The sequence below is a fragment of the Amaranthus tricolor genome, chromosome 12 (assembly GCF_026212465.1).
Source record: "Amaranthus tricolor cultivar Red isolate AtriRed21 chromosome 12, ASM2621246v1, whole genome shotgun sequence".
In the NCBI taxonomy this organism is placed as follows: domain Eukaryota; kingdom Viridiplantae; phylum Streptophyta; class Magnoliopsida; order Caryophyllales; family Amaranthaceae; genus Amaranthus; species Amaranthus tricolor.
Window position 1 is genome coordinate 19,001,269 of NC_080058.1, and position 12,999 is coordinate 19,014,267.

The following is a 12,999-nucleotide window of genomic DNA, read 5'->3' on the forward strand; positions in this document are numbered from 1 at the left end:
ATCTATTAATCAAGTCATAATGAATGATTTAAAATGTTATAAAATAATTTGATCATATATGATTAATGAAAAGAGGATTTCATGTAAGTAAAAGGTTAGGATTATGTTATGATAAGTAAAGTTAGAGGTGAATCGATTTGGGAGTTGATAACCAACCAATTTTGTAAGATTCAAGTATCCTCAGGCCTAGGGTGTCTAATTGTAATACAAGTTAAGTGTTGAGCAACTACGTGCACTTTACTTTTAGGACGTTGTTGTTTTGATATTTTACCCCCATTTATGGTTTAAATTATAATAGTTAAACCTTTCGTACATTACAAGATTATCACAAAGTACGACCTTAGGTGGTCACGTAGAATTGGAAAAGTCGTTTGAAGAATTACATTAGATAACAGGACGTTTTGTGTTGTTACGAGCTCAAGTGATACACCTTTTAAAAGGCACATGTGCTAGATCCATTACTTTTGTAAACATTGAGGAGAGTTGTCTTACTAGAACATATTAAGACCTAGATTCTAAGGTGTGTAGTACTGAGATCAGAGATATTAAATAATTAGAGTTCCGTGGTCTAACCACACTATCCCTGCCTATGTTCGAGGTTAGTGAGTTACGGGGTCGTAACTAAGTTTTAAGGGGGATAGAATGCGATAGAATTTCGTGCGTTACACGCATTTTTTTTTGCGTTTTCACGCATTTTCACCTCTATGATAAAACCTACTACAAACTTACATGCTTTTGATTGATTGTTTGAACCTATCTATGTGATGTCTACATGCTTTTGATTGAATGTTTGAATCTATCTATGTGATATCTACATGCTTTTGATTGATTCTCTGAATCAATTGGCGTAATATTTACATGCTTTTGATTAGTTGTTTGATCCAACTTAGGTGATTATAAATACTCGAAATGAGATATGTACGAATATTCAGATAGATTGAGTATCCTTTTGTTAATAGTTTCAATAAAGTCACGATCCTTGAGTCAATTCTGGAGCTTCAAATCGTTAAAACACCTTCATGAGTTATTAGAAATATAAATTTTCATGATTTGTACCTTGGTTACTCTAGTTTCGAGGACGAAACTCCTTTTAAGGGGGGTAGTTTGTAACACCCCAAGATTTTTTGACGTCATTAATTAATATTTTAATAACTTTTGGGGATTTTATAATTATATTAAATTATTTCTGAATTGATAAATTTCTTTCATATACGAATTTAAATGTGAACTTATATACATATATTAAAAATATAGTTACGATTTCTCAAATAAAGAGGTTCGAATCAAAATGATTATTTTTTATTATTAAAATGTGTGAGCCCACGAAAGCGAGTTTCTTAGTTGGGTCTCGCAAGAAAATGAATCGAGATAAAAATAAATAAATAAACCTAATAACAAATAAACTTAATAATAATCTTAATAATAATAATAATGATAATAGTAATAACAACAAGAATAAAAACCCATAAAACCCTAAATGCTCAAGGTTAGCAGTCACTCCCATTCCCTCTTTTCTATTCTCTCTTTCTCTCACTCCCTTCTCCCTCACGGCCCATCTGCAGCCTACGAGAACCACCGCAGTAGGCTACCTAGCAGCAACAACCGACTGCATTTTCTCTTCCCCACGACAGCCACCAGTAGCCGGCCCAATTCCTCCCTCCAAGGGCAGCAGCTGTTGCTTTTGCTTCCTTGACAGCAGCAGCGGCTGTTTCGGCTTCCCCACCGTCACCGAGCTCCATATACGGCACCATCACTACAATAATTAACTATAGTTTCACCTCTTGTTCTAGTCCCACCATTGTAAGCCACTTCTTCTTCCATTGTTTTGATTTTCTTTTACTTATTTCTAATTGCAATTTTAACAAGTTTATGAGTTTGGTGCTGATTTTTGTATGATTGTCATTGAATCTTGTTATGGGCAAGAATTTGATTGATGATTTAATGTACTTATGAATTGGGTTTTTGGAAATGTGAATGAAATGTGTTGAACTTTGTATTATTTTCATTGAATCTTTTTATGGGTAAGAGTGTGTTTAATGAATTTAACATATTTATGACTTAGAGTTTGATGTATGAATGAAAATAATGGTTGTGTGCTATTACGATGGTGTCTTAGTACATGAACAACTTTATTTGTGTTGAACATGGGAGTTTTGTTAGGCATAGTAGTCTTAATTGGCCTTGTTGAAGTAAAAGAAATTATAAATGTTGATCACAAGTGCTCTCGTTAGGTTATCGAAGTTATAATTAAATGATATTAGTAAGGCCATGAACATAGTGTCAAGTTGTTGAGAATTATTAAAGTTACTTGTTATGATGTCTTGATTTTAGTTCTTTCTAACCTTGGAAAATATAATAAATGATATTGCTATGCGATAACCGTAAGATTCGTTCTTGTCGTCATATTAGCACTACACTAACATTGTGAGACTTAAGTGTGAATCGTCGTTTTATTTTAAGATAATGTGAATCGTTATAACTCAAAGTTAGCTGGTGTAATGAAATACTTGACATAATCCTTTTATTCTTTGGATGGAAAAACTTGTGTTATTGTCGAATCAACGATTATGCTTGGTGTTGAATGAGATGCGTACGTGCTAAAAGTAATTGAAATCTTTTCGTGAATGGATGATAGTGGTTACTTTGGCTTTTAGCTGGTATGACAAAGTAGTTAAGCGAACTTATTAGTTCTATTCCTAACTTGTACAGGTTCCCAATTCATAAGAGGAAAATAGAACCTTAGTTGGGTGATTGTTGTAACTTTTGGTCGTGCAGGGACGCTTGCAGGTATGTACACGCAGTAACGAACCCTTATATGCATTTTTATTTAAGACATTATTTTTTATTGTAATAATATGCACTGCATCAAAACTATGAGATACTAGTGAGTACGCCTTATACGAAAAGTTGTCGACAATGAAATCCTTGCGCTTAGAATAGTTATAGAGAATGAAAGTGTTAGTTGGAGGCAGAGACCAGCCCCTTATTTATTTAAGAATTAGATTATGCCTTAATAGGAGTTAGAATGACTCCTTTATTGGTGAATTTCATATTCTATTGAGTGGCTCAGTGGGTTTTGGCGCGCTACTATCCCAGGGCGCTTATTAATAGTCGAAAGTGGAAGTTATTCCCATCTGATAAAGTATTAGATTATGATTAGCTGGCGTGCCTCAACTGGATTATGTCCGGTTGATTTAGTAGTCCCCTAGGTGAGGTTCGACGGGACCACCGTAAAGGGGGTATGAGCATGCTTAGGTCATTGGGCGCCGGGTGGCCGATACCGCCCCTTGACCGAGGTGTTACCATGTGGGCCTTGCAAACCCCAATATGGTGGCCTCTTCACTGGTTTAGTACCTCAGTGTGTTAGTTTTTCCCTAAGGTAGGACCCGAGAGGGTTAGCTGGAGGGGGCATGAGCTCATACTTTGCCATGGGCGCTGGGTGGCCGATAACGCCCTTGGCCGTGTCACTATGCCAGGAAGTAGAGAAAAGATCCATTGATAGAAAACTATTCAGTGATAGAAAGTTTATTCATTGATCGAAAGTTATTTAATGATAGAATGTTCATTCTTTCGTAGAAAGCTTACGCATTGATAGGACGTTTACTCATTGATAGAACATCTTCTTATTGATAGAATAGTTTATGCTAGTGAGAAGTGTGCCTAAGTTAAGTTACCTCAAGGGTATTACAGACTGTGATCACACTTACCTTAAGATAGACAAGCCCTATAAGGTCATGTGTGAGGTATTCTGTTAATGCGTTGGTCGAGTTGATACTATGCGTGTTTTGCAAGAGTTTATGTTTTGAAAAGAGAAGCGTGAAGACCTGCATTCTATCCAACAACACATGGTTCTATTTGGAAAGAACGTAATGATATTAAGAAGTAAAAGTGGCCGATAAATGGTTACTATGTGTGCTTGTGTCTTATGAAATCATCTTATGTTGTTGTATAATATAATGTTATCTAGTAGTTGGCCTTATTATATCTGATGTTAGTTACTGACGTATACGTGTTTGTGTTGATGTTTGATTGTTGATGACCTTCCGTGATTGTCCTGCTATGACACATTGGTCTTTGGTCTAATGTCGAGCAACAGGAGGATCATAGACAGGCGTAGCAGGTATTGGAGCTTCTTTTGCATTGCATTGCATTGGGGGAGAGTGATTAGGGCGAAGCATAACCTGTGTCATACCGCTATCTTTCGATTTTGTAGCTCTTGTTATCCTTTGTAAACTTTGGTTGTATATGTTTTGTTATGAGGCCTTGTGTCCTGCCTTGTATATTTGTATTTCCGCTGCGTAGTTTATAACTCTGTATGGTTTTAAGGAATTAAGTCTTTTTAAAATGCAAAAGTGGACACTGGAACCACGATCCATGCTTGGCATGTTGATTTGAGAAGCCGGCGACGAATCATTCCACCGTGGTGTGAGATTTAAAGGCAATGATGTCTTAGATTAGTTTAATGTTTTATTGTGCTAATTGTTCTACCACATGTTCGATTTTTAAAAGAGATGCTGCCGAAATTTCCACTCATCTTTTTAAAGTTAATATTTAACGTTTACCTAAATCCGTATCCTTTTCTTTTATGTAACACCCGAATTTCAGTGGTGTTACAGGTTTGCTGGGAATAGTGGTGGTTAGGATATGAAGTCCCCGATCTAAGAAAGATCGCTTTTGGGAGCCAACGAGGTTTTGATCCTGGAGTAACCTAAACCCTTGCTCAATGAATGTGAGTCTGGTGCAAGGGATCAACGAGAGTTGAATCTTGCAATTGCCACTTCAAGTAAGTGTTTTCCCCTTCGTTTACGAGAGTAGGGGAGGATTGACGGATAGTGGACTTTTGTTGCCCGATTCTCTTGTCTTTACTCATGAGATGAAGGAGGATGATATTATTGGAGGTGATCTCAAGCCCGATTGTCTTACATAGGGTAGCCGTCACAACTAGGTTAACCCCATCCTGGTTCTTCTTTGTTTGTTATTTTCGTAGTTATAATATTAGTCTAACCCGTGTCAAATCTTCCAATACATGATCCCTCAACACCTAATGAGGCCCTAAGTCTCGCAACTCGTCTCCTTGTGGATCGACCCCCTACTTGCCACTACACTTGTGTAGTGTTAAATTAGGGTGTTTTTAAATTTTGTTTGATTAGAGGCTTTAGCGACGACAGTAAAAAAAAGCCATCTGTCAGTTGGTTGCTCTTGGAAAGTTAAAAACATTCGACTACCTTAATTTTTTCTTGCCATAAATTGGCTCTTCTCAAAATTCTCAATGTCTAACTTCATTATTGACATCTTTAACTTCAAGTAACCACCACTAGCACCTTAAATAACCCCAAATAAACCCTTGGCTCTGATACCAATTGAGAGGGGATGTGTGTACCTCACTCAAGGATCACAAAATGAGGTTTAGATGAATGTTTATGTTATGTAAAAGTGTAGAAAACAAATAATGCAAGTATATGATGAATGGCACCAATAAAGGAAATAATCAAGACAAAGATTTGCGTTGGTTCGCCAATAAATAGGCTACATCCACAATTTATAGGGGCGGATCTAGAAAAAAATCAAATGATGTCGATATTGATGATATAAAAAAAATGATCATCAACGTTTTAATTACGGTTATTGTCCACGTTAAGTTTTTCATATTCTACAAACGACACATAATATCATCATTTGGAAAGTTTTGTAACAAATCACATTCAAAATAAGTTACAACCGTATCATTTAAAAATTCATCTGCTATCTGGTTGCGCTCAGTCTTAATAATCTTCATCATAGAAAATATTCTTTTGACTGTTTGATTCTATACTAGCTCTCTTGTAAAGGTGATAATTAAGTTGTTAATCTTCAACTCTATATTAGCTAAGCAACAAGACATTTGTAATCGTATTTAAACTAATATTTTAGTTATTAGAATAAATATCCAGCTAATAATTTTCCAATCAAAATATCGCGTGTGGAAACATATATGACTACCTGTATAAGCTGTATTGAAAACTGACATAAACAGAAAATCTAGAAACAAGACTCAGATGACAAATATATTCAGATTTGTAAAAAGTGGGGACTGGGGTCAAGTTTTTTAGTCCACTATAAAATGAAGTAAATAAAATTAGGTATAATTAACTAAATGAATAAAAACAATTCTTTGTGGACTGTGAACCTCCATTAACTATAAGAATAACAACATCAACTGAAAATTGGAATGGACGTTAGACAGAGAACAAAATATGGGGAGAATATCACGTGCTTCCAATTTTCAGAGATTGATTTTTGAAAAAAAAAGTTAGCTACAAAATGTTGTTGTAAAGGCTTGAATCTGGGTGACTGCTGTTAATCAATAAAACCTCAAACAATTGAGACACCTAACTTATCAGTAGGATTACGGATATAAGCTTGTATATAAGTCAAATGTTTTCAGTTGACAACATTGGCTTCAACTGGCCCCTGACCATCTAGGCTAGGGTTTTATTATGTGTTTAAATGAGAGTTACAAAACTTGATAGTAATTACAAAGAAGGTTTAGTGTAAAAAGAGAGGCGCTAGTTAGAGAGAAACTAAAAGAAGGATGTTTTTACAAATGAGACATTGTGTTGTAAGATCGCCTACAACCTAAGGGTTCTTACAAGCTCTTAACAATAAACAAAGGAAAGAACAATAGAGGTGATTGAGGATGGGGAAATGTCAAATGAAGGAACAAATATTTTTGTTGTTTTTGTTGTTAATTTCAAAATAAAAGGCAAAGGAAAAGATAAATAACTAACTCAAAACTACTATAAATCCATGTATCAAGTTAGGAGGCTCTTAAGGCATAAGTGCATTCGCTAATTAAGCTAAGCATAAGAACATTTGCAAAAATAATTCCAATCCAAGAATCATACTAACAACGAGACATTGAAACAAAGTTGTTTCGGGTTTTTCTTTATCATTCATTCAACTAACGTAAATGAAATGCAAGCTACGCTATATATAGGAAAGCAAAACGATAAAAGTAACTACTAAACTCCTACGGAAATCGTGTGTAACACCCCGATCCCTCCAACCGCCGGTAACTACTCATGGAGATTGTAGATTGACCCCACAAATCAACACAAGTATTTCCAGCACACTTTGTCCTTACTCATGCGCACCTGGGAAAACGTCCCAGGAGCTCACCCATCCTAAGATTGCTACCCACCAAGTACGCTTAACTGTGGAGTTCTAGCAAATGGGCACCCTAGAAAAGAAGATGCACCTTTTGTTGATATGAGTAGTTTATCAATTCTTTTTAAAGCTAAATCCGAGGTATCACACTGTGCGCCATAACCAACTGGTGATTACCAAAAGTGGCCGGTTGTAATAGCCAGGTAACCGCTGGTCCACTTACTCCATTTGTGGAAAATAAATACCCCATGATGTGTAACTCTCTTAGTAACTCCCGTAACTTCTATCCATGATCTCCTACAACAAATAACCATAAAAAACTACTAGTAAACTAACTCTAACTTTTAGTAACTACCACTACTACAAATAACTAGTAACTTACAAAACTACTAGCTTGGAATAAAAAAAATAAAAGATAGATAATTAAATTGACACTTAGAATCGTGGACTTTATATGGATGAAACAACATTGAGCACTTTTGGTTGGACGTTTGCTAGCTTGAGTTGTAACGTTTCTTTGATGACGAGTTGAACAAGTTTGTTGTCTTTGTTTACCATGGTGTCGCCAAAACTTTGGTGCATTAATAACTAAGGATATAAGGGAGTATTTATAGGGGAAGTAATGTAATAAAGTGGGGCAGCAACTAAGGAAGGCAGCAAGAGCAACCAAATACACACAGTAGGTTGCAGTAGTGTGGCTCGACCTTCGCTCGATTTAGTCTAGGTTGAGCAACCTGCAAGTTGCCAGTTTAGCCTTTGTTTTTGCTTGTTATATGTTCCTTGGTCCCCTACTTCATTAATTACTTAATGTACTTCTTGTTCCATGTATCTTGTCTCATGTTTATACTACCAATAGTACATTGTACACTAACTAAAATGACCAATGTATCTTGATTTTTCTTAGCACTAACTAAAATGATTAAGACTCTTAATCATGTTTTGATTACTTGGTGAACTAAGTCACCAATAATCCTTATAAGAAATAAACTTCCTAATTATTCTAATTCAACTACAAAATAAATTAAGTACTAAAAGAGACTAATTTACTTGCAGCACTGGTTGAAAAGCTCACTCGGCTTCACCTGTGTGCCAAGACTATATTTGTTTGAATCAAATGCTGACTCGACGCTTTTCCTTTCGTTTATGACGTGTCAGCTTTTTTTGGTGACGAATAGCCTACAATCGAGTGAGCGTTTTTTCTTTCTTTAATAAATTCGAATTGGGTCCGTTTCTGCCTGGTTCGTTGCTTCAAGAGGTTAACACCGACTCCGTGCTTCTCAGGTTTGCCTTAACCCAATTCGGCATCTTGTGCGTGTTCTTCTCCTTGGATGATTTTATAACTTTAAATTGTTGTTTTTGTTGAACATTTAGAGTATATAAACCTAGATTTGTATATACTACATACTTAGTATAGTAGTGGGACTTAAATAAATATATTATAAGTTCAAATTAAATGCCTCAAAGAATTTGATGAATCATTACTTTGATTCATAAGTTTTGTTTGATGAATCATTACTTTGATTCATAAGCTTTACTTAGTGAAACATTACTTTGATTCATAAGCTTTGCTTGGTGAAACATTACTTTGATTCATAAGCTTTGCTTGGTGAAACATTAATTTGATTCATAAGCTTTGTTTGGTGAAACACTTTTGTTTCAAAAGGAGGTATTGTTCCATGCATAGCTCTATAAATAGAGGTTGCATGCCAAGGGACATTCCATCCTATCTCCATATCATTTCTTATTTCTCTCTTAAGAATACTCCCTTATTGTTCTTCCTTTCATGAGATAATATTGAGAGAGTAATTAACTCTCAATATCATCAAAGTTCTTAATTCACCACAACACTTGTATTTACTATTTCAATTTCCTTGTGCTAGGATTTTGTTGTGTAGATTGTATCTCATTGTGAATTTCATTTATCATCCCAAACACCTTTGTGGGAGAAATATCACAATAGGAAAGTGGATGAACGCCTTCTACTCATATCAAGTTTCCGAGCGACTTCTTTGATTGTTGCAACCATATCTTCATCGTCTCCTTGGTGATTCAACAATAGTTCAAAGCCATATACAAAGGATTACAAATAGTGTAGATTTATCTTGTAATACATATGTGTAATACATCATTATTGTAATAATCTATTGTGATATCTTCTTCATCATGGCAAGTGTTAAGGAACTTACTTAAAATTTCACCAAGTTAGAAAAGTTTGTTGGTGTCGACTTCCGACGTTGGCAAAAGAAAATACAAATTCTTTTGACAACCCTCAACGTGGCTTACGTTATTAGCACTCCTAGACCGGAGGAGTCCGAAAATGAGACATTGGAGCAAGCAAGGAAAAGAAGTAAGTGGGATAATGATGATTTCATTTGTCGAGGACACATCTTGAATGGCATGAATGATTCTCTCTTTGATGTTTATCAATATCATGACTCGGCCAAACTTTTATGGGAAGCACTTGAAGAAAAATACATGGCCGAAAATGCAAGTTCAACGAAATTCCTTGTAAGTTACTTTAATGCATATAAAATGGTTGATAATCGCCCAATTGTTGATCAATTTCATGACTTACAAAGGTTACACTCTAACATGCAAATTCATGACATTAAAAAGGATGAGATTTTTGTTGTAAGTAGCATAATAGACAAGTTGCCTCCATCATGGAGGGATGTTAGACATTCACTAAAACATAAGAAGGAAGACATGAGTCTTGCCGATCTTGGACAACATCTTGTTGTTGAGTCTAGCATTCGTGCCCAAGAGCGGCAAAAGGATCCAAATCCAAATATTGGGTCGGTTAACATGGTAGAGAGAAAATCCTCTCATTGTGAAAAGCGTAAGAAGACTTGCAAGGGGAGTTCTAGCAAATCCAAAACCGTTGAAAACGGGTGTTGGGAATGTGGAAAGCTCGAACATCTAAAGAAAAATTGTTTTGTTTTGAAGAACAAACAAAAGAAGACAAAGCGTCAAGCTTCAACAAGTGGGGACCCATCTACTAAAGGTGATCATTCCATATTAAATAAACAATCTAGTTTTGATGTTTGTTTAATGAATACTAACATTAGTATTGTGCAGGATGATCCTAAGTCTTGGTTTATCGATTCAGGGGCTACGAGACATGTATGTGGCAACAAACATTTGTTTATAGGATGTATAGTATTTGAAGCCGATAGATGTATAGTTTCTAAATGAAACTTGTTTATAGGACGTGCTTATTTGCAATGTAATTTATTTAAGCTTTCTCTTGTATATAAAAACTATGTGTATAATATTGATGATCCTAGTAATATATTTGATGATTTGCATTATCTTTGACATTTAAGATTGGGACATGTGAATTTTGATAAAGCTTCTTTTATGTCTAAGCATGATTTAAATCCTTTTTGTCCACAACAATCTCATAATTTTAAAACATGGATGTTGAATAAAATCACTAGAACACCTTTCAAAAGTGTTTTAAGAAAATCTGATATTTTAGATTTGGTACATAGTGATTTATGTGATTTTCATAGTACACCATCATTAAGCAATAAGAAGTATGTGATTACTTTTATTGATGATTATTCAAAGTTTTGTTATGTGTTCTTGTTACATGCAAAAGATGAAGCTCTTAATTCTTTTAAGATATATAAAAATGAAGTTGAATTACAAATTGGACATAATCTTAAAAGATTGAGGACCGATAAGGGAGGAGAATATTATGATCCTACGTATTTCCAATCTATGGGTATAATTCATGAAACCACTGCTGGTTTCGCAACACAATCCAATGGTTTGGCGGAAAGGAAGAATCGAACTCTTCAAGAGATGATGAATACCATGTTATCCTACTCCGGTTTGAGTGAAGGATTTTGGGGTCAAGGAATGTTGACGGCTTGTCACATTCTTAATCGGGTTCCTACAGAACCAATAAGGAAACACCTTATGAACTTTGGTATAAAAGAAAACCAAACTTAAGTTATCTTTAAGTTTGGGGATATAGGGCCATAGTCAGAATGCTCGGAAACAAAAGAAAGAAACTCGGTGAACGAGGTTTGGAATGCATCTTTATAGGTTATGCTCAACATAGAAAGACTTATAGGTTCTATGTAATAGAACAAAATGACTACATATCAATACACTCGATTATTGAGTCTAGGGATGCCATTTTTGATGAGAATAGATTCTCATCATTGAGTACACAAAATAATCTACAACTTAGTACCGTAGAAAGTATTGATAATGATCAACCAGAACCCCCTCTAAATGTTGATACAAATTCAACAACTAGATGATGAAGAAGAGAATATTGAAATTATTCCTATAAGGAGTAAGAGACAACGAAAAGCCAAAAGCTTTGGACCAGATTTCCATGTATATTTGGTTGAAGGAACTAGAGATAAAATAACATCTAGTTTTCCATATTTATTTAATGTGGAAGGAGACCCATTGACTTTTAGTGATGCTATGGCATCACAAAATAGTGCCTTTTGAAAAGAGGCAATAGATGATGAGATGCAATCCATCATGGGGAATAATACTTGGGTATTAGTAGATCTCCCATCGACTTGTAAACTAATTGGTTGCAAGTGGATCTTCCGCAAGAAGATGAGAATTGATGGAACTATTGATAAGTTCAAGGCCCGTTTAGTGGCACAGGGCTTTAGACAAAAGCTTGGTATTGATTATTTTGATACATATGCACCAGTTGCAAGAATAACCACCATTAGGTTGTTGGTAGCGTTAGCTACAATTTATCATCTAGAGGTCCATCAAATGGATGTGAAAACCACATTCTTATACGGTGAGCTAGATGAGGAAGTTTACATGAAACAACCCGAAGGGTTTGTTTTGAAAGGACAAGAAAATAAGGTGTGTAAACTTGTTAAGTCACTATATGGACTTAAACAAGCACCAAAACAATGGCATCAAAAGTTTGATGAAACTATATTGTCCTTTAGATTCAAGTTGAATCAAGCAGATAAATGCGTTTATAGCAAATTTGATAACCATGGCAATGGAGTTATCATTTGCTTATACGTGGATGACATGCTCATCTTTGGTATAGTACATATCCAAGAGACAAAGGATTTTTTGTCTAAATCCTTCCAAATGAAGGATATGGGGGAGGCCGATGTGATCTTAGGCATAAAGATCAAAAGAGATGGTGGTCGTATTAAGCTTAGTCAATCTCATTACATTGATAAAGTGCTTAATAGGTTTAAATTGCAAGATTCGACACCAATCTAAAGCCTTATGGAGCAAGGTATGAAATTTATCAAGCATACCGGAAAACCAATTTCTCAATTAGAGTATGCAAAGATTATTGGATCTTTGATGTATGCTATGACATGTACAAGGCCGGACATAGCATTTGCGGTTGGTAAATTAAGTAGATTTACTAGTAACCCAGGTCCCCAACATTGGTTGGAGATAAGGAGAGTATTACGATACTTGAAAGGAACCATAAATTATGGTATAACTTATAGTGGTGAACCTCCTATTTTGGAAGGTTATTCCGATGCTAGTTGGATCACTAATGAAGAGGATAATTCTTCAACTAGTGGTTGGGTGTTTGTTTATGGGGAAGGTGCCATTTTATGGGCTTCCAAGAAACAAATGGTAATAGGAGATTCCACTATGTTTGCGGAATTCATTGCACTCGCCTCGGCGGCAAAGGAAGTGGAGTGGTTAAGGAATCTCATATTTGAGATACCTTTGTTGCCAAAGCCAATTTCACCAGTGGCAATTCACATTCGGATTGCAAAACGGCTTTGGGAAGATCTTATAGTCAAGTGTATAATGGTAAGTCGAGACACATTGCTCTTAGACACAGTCTAGTGCAAGATCTTATCATTCATGGGGTCATAA